Below are 13,538 nucleotides of genomic sequence, written 5' to 3' on the forward strand. Positions count from 1 at the left end.
GGTCTCTTTCTGTGTCTAGATTTGTTAGAAATTCAGCACAAGATGCTATGGTGCCCTGAAATCAGCCATTTGCACAACTCAAGCATATCTTTGTTTCTGTGCATATAAATAGGGGTCTTTAGCGGCTACAGTATTGTTGCTTAGCTCTTACCAAAGCCTTATTATTTACACACTCGATATATATGAGGCCATATAGCAAGAATTTGGTACTAAAACCAACATACCTAGAACAGAGAGCACTTCAATTTAGCTAGCTAGAGAAAAAAAAAATAAAGTGATAGTGAGAAGATGTTATCTATGGAGGGTAATAAGGAGACTAAGCAATATGGCCTTGACTCTGCCACTTCTTGGTTTGGAAGTTGCATTTCTTCATGCTCATCATCAGAAAAAGTGTGAACTCACGGAAAGCTTCCTAGAACTGCTTCCGAATCATCAGTTACTAACCCCATGAAGAAGCCTTGAGGATGGAATGCCATAATCTTTATTTTAGGTTTATTTCTCTCTTCTCTAGCTATGTTTTTCTTCTCCACAAAGTTGTGTCATTTATTTATTTTTTCCATAAATGAATTTCAATTTTCATGCATTCACACAATTAAAAATTAGATGTGTTGAATGAAGATAAAAAAAAAGTATAGAACTTCATCTAAATTTTGTTGCAATCTAAATAACAAATGATATTTTAATTACCAATGATATTTAATTAATTAATTTTCTTTCTTTTGTTTTGGTGAATGTTGCAGGGAATGAAACATTCTGAGAGGTTGGCTGTGTTTGGGTTATTTGCCAGGTTCATGGTGTATTTGACAAGAGAATTTCACTTGGACCAAGTTTATGCTTCTAACATTATCAGTTTATGGTTTGGGATCTCAAACTTTATCCCTCTTCTTGGTGCCTTTATTTCTGATGCCTATGTTGGTCGTTTCCGAACCATAGCTTTTGCATCCTTTGGTACCCTTTCGGTAAGGAGTTATCTATGTGGCTGCCTCAGTCATATTTTACGGTTAGATTTTCAGTATAAAAGAAAAATTACACTCACTTGCCTTTTGTAGGCTTTAATACTTTACTTGTAAGAGAAAGAGAAATACATGTGCACTAAATCTATAATAAAACAACAAATAATAAATATATTCACATTTCCTGAGCTAGTTTGTCAATATTGTTTAAATATATCTCTAATTGAAAAGTAACCTTTGAAGATAAGTTAAAATCATTTTAAAAAGCTATAAAAATATAATTTGCACGTTTTAAGTTATAAAAACTAACTTTAAAATAAAAACTAAAAACAAACATATATTTTAAAAATTTAATTAAAGACAGTATTAGATTATTGCACTTTTAATATTATATTGTGGTCATGTGTCTTCTATTTGGTCTTGTTTATTCTTTATTCTCTTTTCAGGAATTTGATCCCGGCCACTAATTGTTTTTTATACAATTTTAGTTTATCTGTCAATTTGACACTTAATATTTAACAGAAATTCAGACTACACATCCACATCGGTACATCTATTTCAATACTCTATAGTTATATCAACATTTCTATGTTACATTTTCTTCTTTTATGTTTGTATTGGGATCGAATCTATCATACGAACTGAGAGTGCAAATAAATTTCTCCAGCAGATGATCATGCATGGTTACCAATCGGCTGCCACGGACGGAGAAAAGAAAACACCCATGAGCTACTGTGTTAGCATTAAATGTTTATATGTGGCATGACTAAGCTATATCGGTATCCTACTGTTTTCACGACAGTTTTCAACTCAAGCAGTCGGACTTGGACATAACACGTAGTGGAATTAATCGCAGACATGGTGGTAGATGCTAAATATATAGTACAATGATACGAAATTATTTTTTACATTTAATATTTCTAATTTTTAAAGTTTATAATTAATTTTATTATTTTGTTAAAAGTATCTAATATTGTATACAATCGATTTTATTTCTTTTATATTTTATTTTTAATATATGCGCATCTTTAAAAAAACATCACAAAATATTAAAGAAACGGTATTTTTTTTTGTTTCAATTTTGATTCAATTTAAATTAAATATATTAAATTTGATTTTTTTAATGATTTGACTTAATCAATTATTTAAGTTTCGTTTTAATTCTTTTAGGATATAGATAAAATATATAGTAACATACATAAATTTTTAAAATATCATATATATCTATAATAAAAAATTATCAAAATTATTAAATCTCATCTTAAGAGACAATATAATTCTATAAGGACCTAGGTGCTTTATTTCAATTAGTTTAACAGTTAATGAATTGTTATAAAAAAATTAATACTAAAATTTGGCTCCTGTTTTTTAAAAAGAGAGAGAAAAGGAGGAAAAATCACTGTCAATTCACTGTCCACACTAACACTGCCAAGTCGAGAATGTTGCAATTTTTATTTTCTAATTAAAGAGATAGATAATGGTCTTGAAAAAGACAGTATCCAGATTGAAGATGGAATTAATGAAATAGAGCCGACCATTTCAATCCCATCAAGAGGAAGAAAAAAAAATACTAAATTTTCAATTGTAGAATATATACAGTTCTACTAACCTGTCATTTTCTTCAAATAGTAAACATGTACCTATTTTGTCTTCTATGTCAATTTCTTTCACTGTAATTTGTTTTCTATATTTATTTTTTTTATTACATTAATTGTCATATTTATCAATTTCTCTCTTTTTTTTTCTCTCAATTTCAATTACTTCTACTATATATCCCAAAAATAGATGTACAAGTATCAACACCTTGGGTCTTTATTTCTTTTTCGCGTTAGATCCTCTCCAATACTAAAAATTTCAGATAAAAAAGAGGTACAAAAAAATGGTTTAGTAGTGTTAACTTTTTTTAGCATTTAACCACTTATTGTGTATCTCTCATGAAAAAAATTCAATACTAAAAAGATTCACACTCATTATTTATGTTATTTTGGCATAAAAACTGTGTTCTCTTTAAGAAATTAGATAAAATGTATTAATAATATTTTTTACAGTATTATTTCATTATAAATTATTATATATGATAATAGAGATGAATTTACATTGATAAGTTTGAGTGTAACGGTTCTCACAATTTTTAATTTTTTTCTTAATATGATATATACATGTATAATTATAAGTTATTTCCATAATTTGAAATGCACTGAGAAGTAATTATTTTACAATATAAGTATTTTTTCTATAAATTTATATACACATGAATATTTTTTCTCAACTTAAAACTTTTTAATCAGTGATTGCAAGATAAGATTATTGATTTCATAATAATCACCATAAAAGTTGTATGGTTTTCAATTGATAGATACGTGAAAATATATATGAAAATTAAGCTATACTTTATAATTAAATTTTCTATTGTCAAATAGGGTTTGATCGTGGTGAGTTTAACATCTTGGTTACCAGAATTGCACCCTCCATCTTGTACTCCTCAGCAACTAGCATCTTGTCAATCTCTAAGAGCAAACAGTTCTCAAATAGGTGTGCTTCTTATGGGACTTTGCTTCTTACGCAGTGGCTCTACTGGGGTAAGGCCATGTACACCACTTTCACAATGGTATTGTTGGACACTCAAACAGTGGTGGTCTACATCGCTCCATAATCATGTTCTTTGTGGGCACAAGGGTATATATGCATGAAAAGCCTAAAGCACTACTTTTAAAAAAAAAACTTTCTATATCGATTAAAAGACATATTCAACGATAGTTATAACTATCATCATAGCAACATCATAGAAAGTTTTCATTTTTTATGACGGTTCCATAAAAATCGTCTTAAAAAGTTTATCATGTATTTCTCTTTTTTAAAAGCTAGTAATTTCACTACATATATATATATATATATATATATATATATATGATAATAAGGAGATTTCTCACATTGTTAATACCTTTATCTTTACAATTGTCCAACATTTTATTGATGACCCATCACTTTGGAAAGAAAGGTCGGCCGAATTATTATTCAATCTTAAGTGTAGAACTTTAACAGATTTTAGGTGGTATAGAGGCACCTTCTTAACTAGAGTTTACACAAGAGAAGATAACCAACAACCTTTTTGGAAAGAAAATTTCTAGCCAGTCTTCCAAGTTCATTAGGAGACAAGGTTAGAGATAAAATCCGTAGCCAATCTATCAATGGAGACATTCCATATAAGAGTTTAAGTTATGGTCAATTAATTTCATATGTCCAGAAAGTAGCTTTAAAAATCTGCCAAGATCACAAAATCCATAGATAATTAGCCAAAGAGAAGGCCCAAACAAGGAGAGATTTAGGATCTTTCTGTGAACAATTTAGACTACCCGCCTGTCCAACGCAAAAGAAGAAACAAAACTTTAGCAAAGAATCCCACGAAAATAAAACCTTCAACAAAAAGAGATTTCCAAATAGGAAATACTCGCATAAATCCTCAACCAACAAAGAAGCTGACACTCCAAAGCCAAAGATAAAACCCAAAATAACATGTTACAATTGTGGATAACAAGGCCATATTAGTAAATACTGTAGGTTAAAGAGAAAATTAAGAAACCTTTACCTATAACCAACCATTGAAGAACAGATTAATAATTTGCTTATTGAAACCTTAGAGGAAGAAACGGAAAATGCATCTTCCACATCCTCCAAAGAGAACCTCAATCTAATTCAACAAGATGACCAACCATCGTCTACGGACGATAATGATATATGAGAAATTAATACTCTAACAATCAATTCCATACCTGACCCCCAAGAAAAGAAGGCTTTCCTGGAAAAACTAAGAAAAACCCTGGAAACCAAACCCAAACCAAAAGACTTTATTACAAATAATAAATTTGATGTTAGTAATATATTCAAGAGATTAGAAATACTTCAGCAAAACCAACCACAATCCAAGATCTCCAAATAGAGATTTATAATTTGAAAAGAGAAGTAAAGGAACTTCGTCAACAAAAGGAAATCCATCAAATCATCCTATCTCACCTTGAAGAAAATAGTGATTCTGAGAGTGTAGAAAAGGATCTAGAAAATGAAAACCTAGAAGATGAAATGTTTATGGGATTAATCAACAAGATTAAGATCCAAAAATTTTATATAAACATTAGAATCATTATTATTGATTTTGTTTTAGATACAATGGCCCTATTTGACACAGGGGCTGATTCAAATTGTATTTTGCAAGGATTAGTTCCTACGAAATTCTTTGAGAAAACCTCAGAAAAATTGAGCACAACAAATGACTCAAAATTAAAAATCAACTACAAGTTATTCAGTGCAATTATAGAAAATCAAGGTCTTAGGATTAATACAAATTTTCTTCTGGTAAAAAACCTAAAGAATGAGGTTATCCTAGGAACACCATTTATTAGAGCTTTATTCCCCCTTCAGATATTGAAGCAAGGAATAACTACCATTCATCTAGGGAGAATAATTACATTTAATTTTTCTACTAAACCCATTTCAAAAAATATAAATTTCATAGAAAAGAAAATTAGTCAAATCAATTTATTAAAAGAAGAAGTCTCTTTTAATAATATTCAAATACAATTAGAAAAACCTCAATTAAAAGAAAAAATCCAATCTCTATTACAACATATTCAATCAACCATTTGTTCCAACTTGCAACATGCATTCTGGAATAGGAAAAAACATATTGTTGATCTCCTTTATAAAAAAGACTTTAGGGAAAAACAAATTCCCACAAAAGCTAGACCAATTCAGATGAATGAATAACTTCTTCAATATTGTCAAAGGGAAATCAAGGATTTACTTGATAAATGTTTAAAAAGCAAAAGCTCATGGTCTTGCGCTGCTTTCTATGTCAACAAACAAGCGGAACTTGAACGGGGTACACCTCGTTTAGTGATAAACTACAAACCACTAAACCAAGCCTTACAATGGATTAGGTATCCTATTCCAAACAAAAAGGATTTACTTAATAGATTAAATTCTGCAAAAATATTCTCAAAATTTGACATGAAATCTGGATTTTGGCAAATTTAGATCCAAGAATCTGATAGGTACAAAACTGCTTTCACGGTACCTTTCGGGCAATATGAATGAAATGTTATGTCATTCAGTCAGAAGAACGCCCCTTCAAAATTCCAAAAAATAATGAATGATATTTTTAATCCTTATTCAAAAATCGTCATTGTCTACATAGATGATGTTTTAATTTTCTCCCAGAACATCGACCAACATTTCAAACATCTACAGACCTACATCCATATTATCAAACAAAATGGTATGGCAGTCTCCAAATCAAAAATTAATTTGTTTCAAACATGAATAACGTTTCTTGGTCACAATATACATCAAGGCACAATTATTCCAATAGATAGATCAATAGAATTTTCCATCAAATTCCCCAACCAAATTTTAGACAAAACTTAGTTGCAATGATTCCTTGGTTGTCTAAATTATGTAAAAGAATTTGTCCCAGACTTAAACAATATTGTCAAACCATTGTATGATAGGTTGAAGAAAAATCCACCTCCTTGGTCTGACATATATACTCAAGTTGTCAAAGACATCAAACTGAAAGTCCAATCTATCAAAAGTCTGTATCTCCCAATTCTGCAGGCATTTAAAATTATTTAAACTAATGCATCTGACATAGGTTATGGTGGTATCCTCAAAAGAAGAGTCCATGCCCAAGAACATGTCATTGCATACACATCAAAGCATTGGAATTCTGCACAATTAAAATATTCAACTATTAAAAAAGAAACTTTAGCAATTGTTTTGTGCATTTCCAAATTTCAATATGATTTATTAAATAATTTTTTTTAATTCAGGTTGATTGTAAATCAGCTAAAGATATTTTACAAAAGGACGTAAAATATCTTGCCTCTAAACAAATTTTTACAAGATGACTGACAATTTTAAGTGTTTTTGATTTTGATATAGAATATATCAAGGACGCCTTAAACTTTCTACCTGACTATCTTACTCGTAAATTCTTACCGAAAAATTCTCATGTCGCCTAAGGCATCAGGAACCTCCCTAAGAGGAGGAAGAAGCACTGGTAATGGTTTTAGGTTGGCTCTACCTAAGCCAACCATCAAAAAGAGTTCATCTACAACATCTTGGTCACCAAACCAGGCTGGGTCATCTACCCAAAAACCCAAAATAGAGGGGTCATCAACCCAGATAATATCAATCAAACCTGAGTCATCAGCTCAGGAATCCCCAAAACCCTCAACTTCCAAACAAACAAAGGTTGATTATGCCTTCCCTATAGAAACACTCCAGGCCTTACAAGAAATAAGTATTACCAAACTACCAAAGAAAACTTGGGCAGATGTCACCTCAGAATCTGATGAAGATTCTGAAATTGATTTGCAAACCATGATCCAAAAAACCAAAAATTTCAAAACAATTGTAATTCTAAAGGGAAACAAACCATGTCTCAACCACAAACACCACCACCAAAACAGACTAATAGTTATGTATATAAAAATAAAATTTCAATTGTTTTGCATATGAAACCAGAATATTGAGACAAAAATCCCTTCAAGGCTACAACGAAGGTTTCCCCCCCAGAATTCCATTTCAAGCCCACTGTTATCAATAAAACAAGGACTTTCTATGAGTTCATACTGATAAACTCGAACTCAGTGTCTATCAAATATTTCAAAGACCCAAAAGACCAATCTCTAAATACTCATTCAACAATCCAAATTCTAAAAGTTATGCAACCCAGACATTTTGGACCAAACTTAAATCAAGCCAAGAAATTCTCTGTACCCTTTGATCCTATAGGTTACACCTATTAGGATTATATGGATGCCTAGACAAAAGTATTCTGGCACCAAAACATCAAATTCAAACATTCATGGCTTATTTACTTCAAGACTAACACAGTCTACAATTTTCCCAATTGGTTTCTTCAATGGTGGGACTTTTTTGGCTCAATACCCAAAATTTTCCCGGAACAAGTCCAACAAGGATATGCTCAATTTAACAAACTGTATAATTTCCAGGAATCACAAATTCCAGCAGACCGTAAATATTTTTCTAGTTTTGCTTTATCCTGGATTTTCTCCTGGCAATGCAGGTACAACAAAACCGAAGAAAGCAAGAATTTCCTGTCACTTCAGACGCATGCCTTTGTCAAATGGTGGACACAATTTGATGTATCCAAAGTGGAACCAGAACAGGTCAAGCTTTGGTTCATAGCTCATCTAGAGCCCCTCAAAGCAGCTGATCCTGAGACTTCGTCACTCCTTAACCAGAAGTCCCAAATCGCTACATTCCTTGCAAGTTCCAGATCAAAAGAAAGTCTGGCCAAAAATCTTAAAGAAGTCTTACAACTTCTGCAACAAGAAGAAGATGAAGGCTCCTCCTCAAAGAAGGAAGAAACTAATTCTTCAAAAGAAGATGATCCATTTTACCAAAATGAGAATGACTATTTTGGTATTTCATTAAATGATGATTAATTGTAATTAACATGTACTGTACAAATAGTTCCTGTTACATAACTGGCCCTGTAGCAACAGTAAAATAATTTGGCTATATAAGGAGTCCTCTACTCAGACGTGAGGCACCCTTCCAGATATTCAAATTTGAGATTTTAGAGAGAGAAACTCTGCTAGGAAACCATCCTTTATAAGCTTTTCTTTCTGCTTCAATAAATTCAAAGTTTTATTCTCATATCTTTTCTCCTTCTTGACTGATCTTATGCGGCTCTGCAGTCGCTTCGGTTTCTTCTCTTCTCCCTCTCACAGATTTTGTTCGGCTTTTCCATCTTTTTTGTTTCTTTTATGTTTCCTGCATTTTAATTTTATTTATAGTTCTCTGCACTCTTTATTTTCAGTTTTATCTCAGTTTATACATATTGTCATACTGCATTCTTACTTCCTATTTGTCTGCTGATCTTGTTCTGTTGATCTCTGGTATCAGAGCCTGATGGGGAAGTAGGAATATAGTCTGTAAGGATATATGTTAACTGCTTTCATGGATCTGAAACTTTGTACAATAAATGTAAAGTATGTTTAATCTAAACAGTACATGTTTGAACAGTACTCTTGGAAGTACAATAGTATGATATTTTAGTTGAATGGTACTGTAGTAGTAAGACCCGTGAAGGAGAAAGGGCAGTAAGGCTAAGGTGTACTATTCAAGTAAAATTTTAAGACATAATATACTGGTGGCTATAGAAGTAACATTCAAATTGTATTGTTCTTCTTTTCAAAAAAAAAAAAGAGTTTAACAGATCCAAGAAATTTAGCAACATATAACCTTATGGAATTATTTCTATGAAACCAAATGAAGGCTACTAGAGGAAGAATTTATTATGTTGTGTCTTTTACGTTTCTTTTCCCGTATTCCCTTTCGACCTAATTCATCTTCATCATCCTCAAACAGTTCCTCTAGACACCTAGATTTTCTTAATGAGAAGGAAAACCAGACCCACGAGGTCGCCCCAAAACACAATCTCTTCGATGAGGAGGTCCAATTTGAAGAAATAAATCAAAATATGGATGACTGGAGTATTCTGGAAATCCCTCAGGACTCACTGTATGTTCCTGAGACAATCAAAGACAAACATAATTTTGATTACATAATCAAAACTGTAGAAAATAATATTCCTCTAGGACAAGATTTAAGGGAAGAATTTCATTTACTTTCAAAAAATTCAATTTATGAACATAGTCGAAAATACAAATACCTACACATAGGATGTGTATAGGTAGCTATCAAGCCTTTAATAGACATGGACATAGATGTTGTTGTATTAATGTGTCTTAGAGATATTAGGCACAACAAATTTGAAGATTCCTTAATAGGGACAGTAGAAACAAGTCTAGGATAAGGACCAGTCTATTTCAACTGTTACCCGAATAAAACAGTGAGTCTGATGGATAGAAATATTCTTGACTCTCTGTTCTTAAATATCCACTTTCATGGTGTCGCAACCTACCATTCGGCGGGAGGGTGACGTGGGGCTCATGGGTGCGTCTTCCAAGAAAGGAAAATGTACGGAGTCGCCACCAACGTTTATTTGAGGAAAACGTTAGAAAAATCGGAAAGGTGTAGTCTACGAACTTTAATTTGTGAAAGGTCTGGGAGTTGTTTTTATGCACAGGGAAGGTATTAGCACCCCACGCCTCCGTCACAAGGGACGACAGCCTTTAACCAAGTGTGCAATATCATGTCTTCGATTTGTTTTATTTTCCCTTTTTTATGTTTTTATGTCATTTTATGCCTTTTGTATTTTTTTTATCTTTTTGTGGTTGACAAGGGTATTTCCCTTGCTCCAACGTATTCCTCAATTGTGATGAGGAAATCAGACCTACGTAGTTCTTTTAAAACTAAACGTTGGTTAAGTTGTTTTGATCTTTCTCCGCAAGATCGATTTTAACCGCACAAAATTCGTTTAAGGCATTGGACCATTAAACGATCTTTTGATTCTTTTGAAAGGAGAGAAACGTTAAGGCGTTGGACCATTAACGATCTTTTGGTTTTGAAAAGAGAGAAACGTTAAGGCGTTGGACCATTAACGATCTCTTGGGGTGGTCGACAAAAGCGGGGCTTTTGCTCCTACGTATCCTCAATTGCGATGAGGAAATTAGACCCATGTAGTTCTTGCAAAAGCGGTAAAGTTACGTCTTGATTTTATGCTTTTGAACGGTCCATGTTAACCGATAAAAGCAAAGAAGACCATTTAAGGCGTTGGACCTTAAAACAATTTTTAGTGATTTTTGCGGACAAAGCTTGATTTATGAGTTGATTTTAGCCTTAACTTCACTTTGGTTATTAGTCAATTCATTCAAGGAAACTTTCAAAGAAAAATGTCCGATTGATTTTTTTGATTTATTTTATTATTATTTTTTCCCAAGATATTTTGATTATTTTATTATTATTTTGCTTTTTTTGGTTTAAATGAGGTTACAGTGTGAACGATCGGTTAGATTTTGCTTTAACTGTGATTAAACGAGATTACAACGCAAATGATCGATTGAAATTCATTTTATCATTTATTAGGCGAGATAAAGCCTTAAATAAACGATTAAAGCACGTTAAAAATGGAAGAAAAGAAAATCAAAAGTGAACAAGATGAAGATGAAAGCAAACAAAATAAGAAATGAATTGAAAGTCTCGGATTCGAACACTTGCCGGTTGAAGAACAAAGAACGGATGAAGAACGGTGAAGAATGGAGGATAATCTTCACAAATTTGCTCACGAAAACATCTCAAAAGCGTTACGGAAGCACTTCGACTCGATTTTTCTTCGCGGAAACGTGTTTTTTACCCAAAATAGTTGAAATGCATAGCCTAGGGGTCATGAACATTTTTGAAACAGCCCCCCACCACTATTTATAGGGAAAAAGGGAGGTGCTTGCTGCCCAGAGGCTTCTTGAGGAAGATTTCTAACCGCACCCCAATTACTAAGTTCACCCCCTTTTCGTATTTTACGGAAAAGTTACAGAAGCCTTAGGGAAGTGTTTCGGATTTGATTTTCATCTTTTTTTTTTCTCTTCCCTTTCATCAATATCAAGAGAAATATGCTTACCCATGGTTTTCAGAAATTTTACTGAAGTATTACGGAAGCCACGAAAGCCCCGAAAACCATTTTTCAACAAAACGTGGAGAAGCTTGTCGCCCAGTTGCTTCCTCCTTAAGTAACCCAACTTCCAAAATGTTTCAAAAGAGCCTAGATTCGAATTGCTATTTACACCCCTATGTTGATAAGTTCACCCCCCATTTTTGTGTTTTTGGCTGCTTTCTTTCCGAAATCTCATGAAACTTTACGGATGCCGCCACGATGAGTGTTAAGCCTTCCAAAGTGATAAAAAATGGTCCTCGGATGAAATTAGAGTGTAACAGTTTATTTACACATACCCCACTTTGCTAAATACACTTCCATTTTCGTGTTTTTGACCGGTTTCTTCCCGAAACATCTTGGAACTTTATGGATTCCACAACGATGGTGGTTAAACATTTTGAGGTGGTCAAACGAAGGTTGCATGCTGACAAACAATGATCCCCAGACGAAATTAGGGTATGACACATGGTCTTGACATGAAAGAAGGATCAATCCCGACAACATTAATTTATAGGATTCAGTACAAGGTCATGAATACTTGTGCGTCAAGAGTCTTTTTAAAACCACAAAGAGGAGAGACAACTTTGTTTATCACTGATATGACAAAGGCCAATGTTTCTCTCCCAAGAACCATAAAATGGGATGAGGCAACTCTTTTCGGGAAATGGGTCATGGACAAGGCCACATTGTCAGTCCCTAGACCCGCTCCAACCATAGAACAAATTAAGCAAGATAACTCCGGTAAGGTAGAAATAACCTTCAATAGGAGAAATTCTTTTTCATCTAGATTAAAAGCCTCAAGATCTGAATACGAATCGGCAAGAAGGTCTTTGTTAGTAAGAACCCGATCAATCCTAGTAGGATTAACTAGATCTGCATCATAGAACCAGTTTACTAGTATAAACCTCCAAGGATTGGATACAACTTCTAGTATACCTAGAACAAGAGGACGACCAAAAGTCAATCCAATCTCCAACATACTCTTCTATGCATGAACCTTGTGATGTTATCTGAAAAATTTAGCATTGATAAGGATACCCTTAGGAAAGACTTTTATTCTCCAGAGAATGAACCTCAAAGGAGATGGTTTTTTCAACATTTTAAGGGTTCAAATAGAAAACAAATTCAAGAGAAATTCTATGAATTTGTCGAAAGAGTCAAAATCAACGTCCTTTTCTTTGATTGGTTTTATGCCTATATCATCAGAGAGAACATAGATTACCCATGGAAACAAGACATCATAGGTAATCCAACAACCAATGTTATTACAAATTGGCAAATCAAAGACGGTGAGTTAATTCAATCGGAATTACCTCCAACAACTCAATCCCAATTACCAAAGGTCAAAGATAGTAATGATAAGCTTGTCATGGCCATGCCATTTAAAACAAAAGATGTCAATGAAGAAATAACCTCCAAAGACATCAAAAGCATAATGGAATAGGCTAATTACACCAATAAATACCTTCAAGTTTTAGGAGAATCCATTAAATCAAAGGCAACTCCTAAATAGAAAAATCATGAAGAATCTTCGTCAAATGTCCCTATAGAAAAACTCTTATTCAAACCTTTTAAGGTTAGTGAAAAGGCAAAACAAAAAATTAGGGAATTGAGGAAGAACAAATCCCTTACGGAAAGAGTAGGTGACAACAATAGTGAATTATTAAACAAGCTTGATAGTTTACTTAGAGTCATCCCTAAAACTCCCCAACCTTCGGAAGAAACATAAAAAATGAAAACAAGAAGCACCTCCAAATTAATTAATGTTATTAATGAAGATAGTGACCAAAATTTAGAACACACAACTAAAATAGGTTTAGTATCTGAGAAGAATATTAATCCAATAAATTCCAAACATTGGAAAGCATCCTCTAAACTTTATTACCAAAGACCAACTGCCCTTGACATCTTGTTAGAAGAAAGAGTCGAAAATAATTTTAAAAGTTTCAGTGCAAACAACATCTATGAATGGAATATACATGCCCAAATAGAGTATAATATTATGA

Source organism: Glycine soja, chromosome 18 (genome assembly GCF_004193775.1).
Source record: "Glycine soja cultivar W05 chromosome 18, ASM419377v2, whole genome shotgun sequence".
In the NCBI taxonomy this organism is placed as follows: Eukaryota; Viridiplantae; Streptophyta; class Magnoliopsida; order Fabales; family Fabaceae; genus Glycine; species Glycine soja.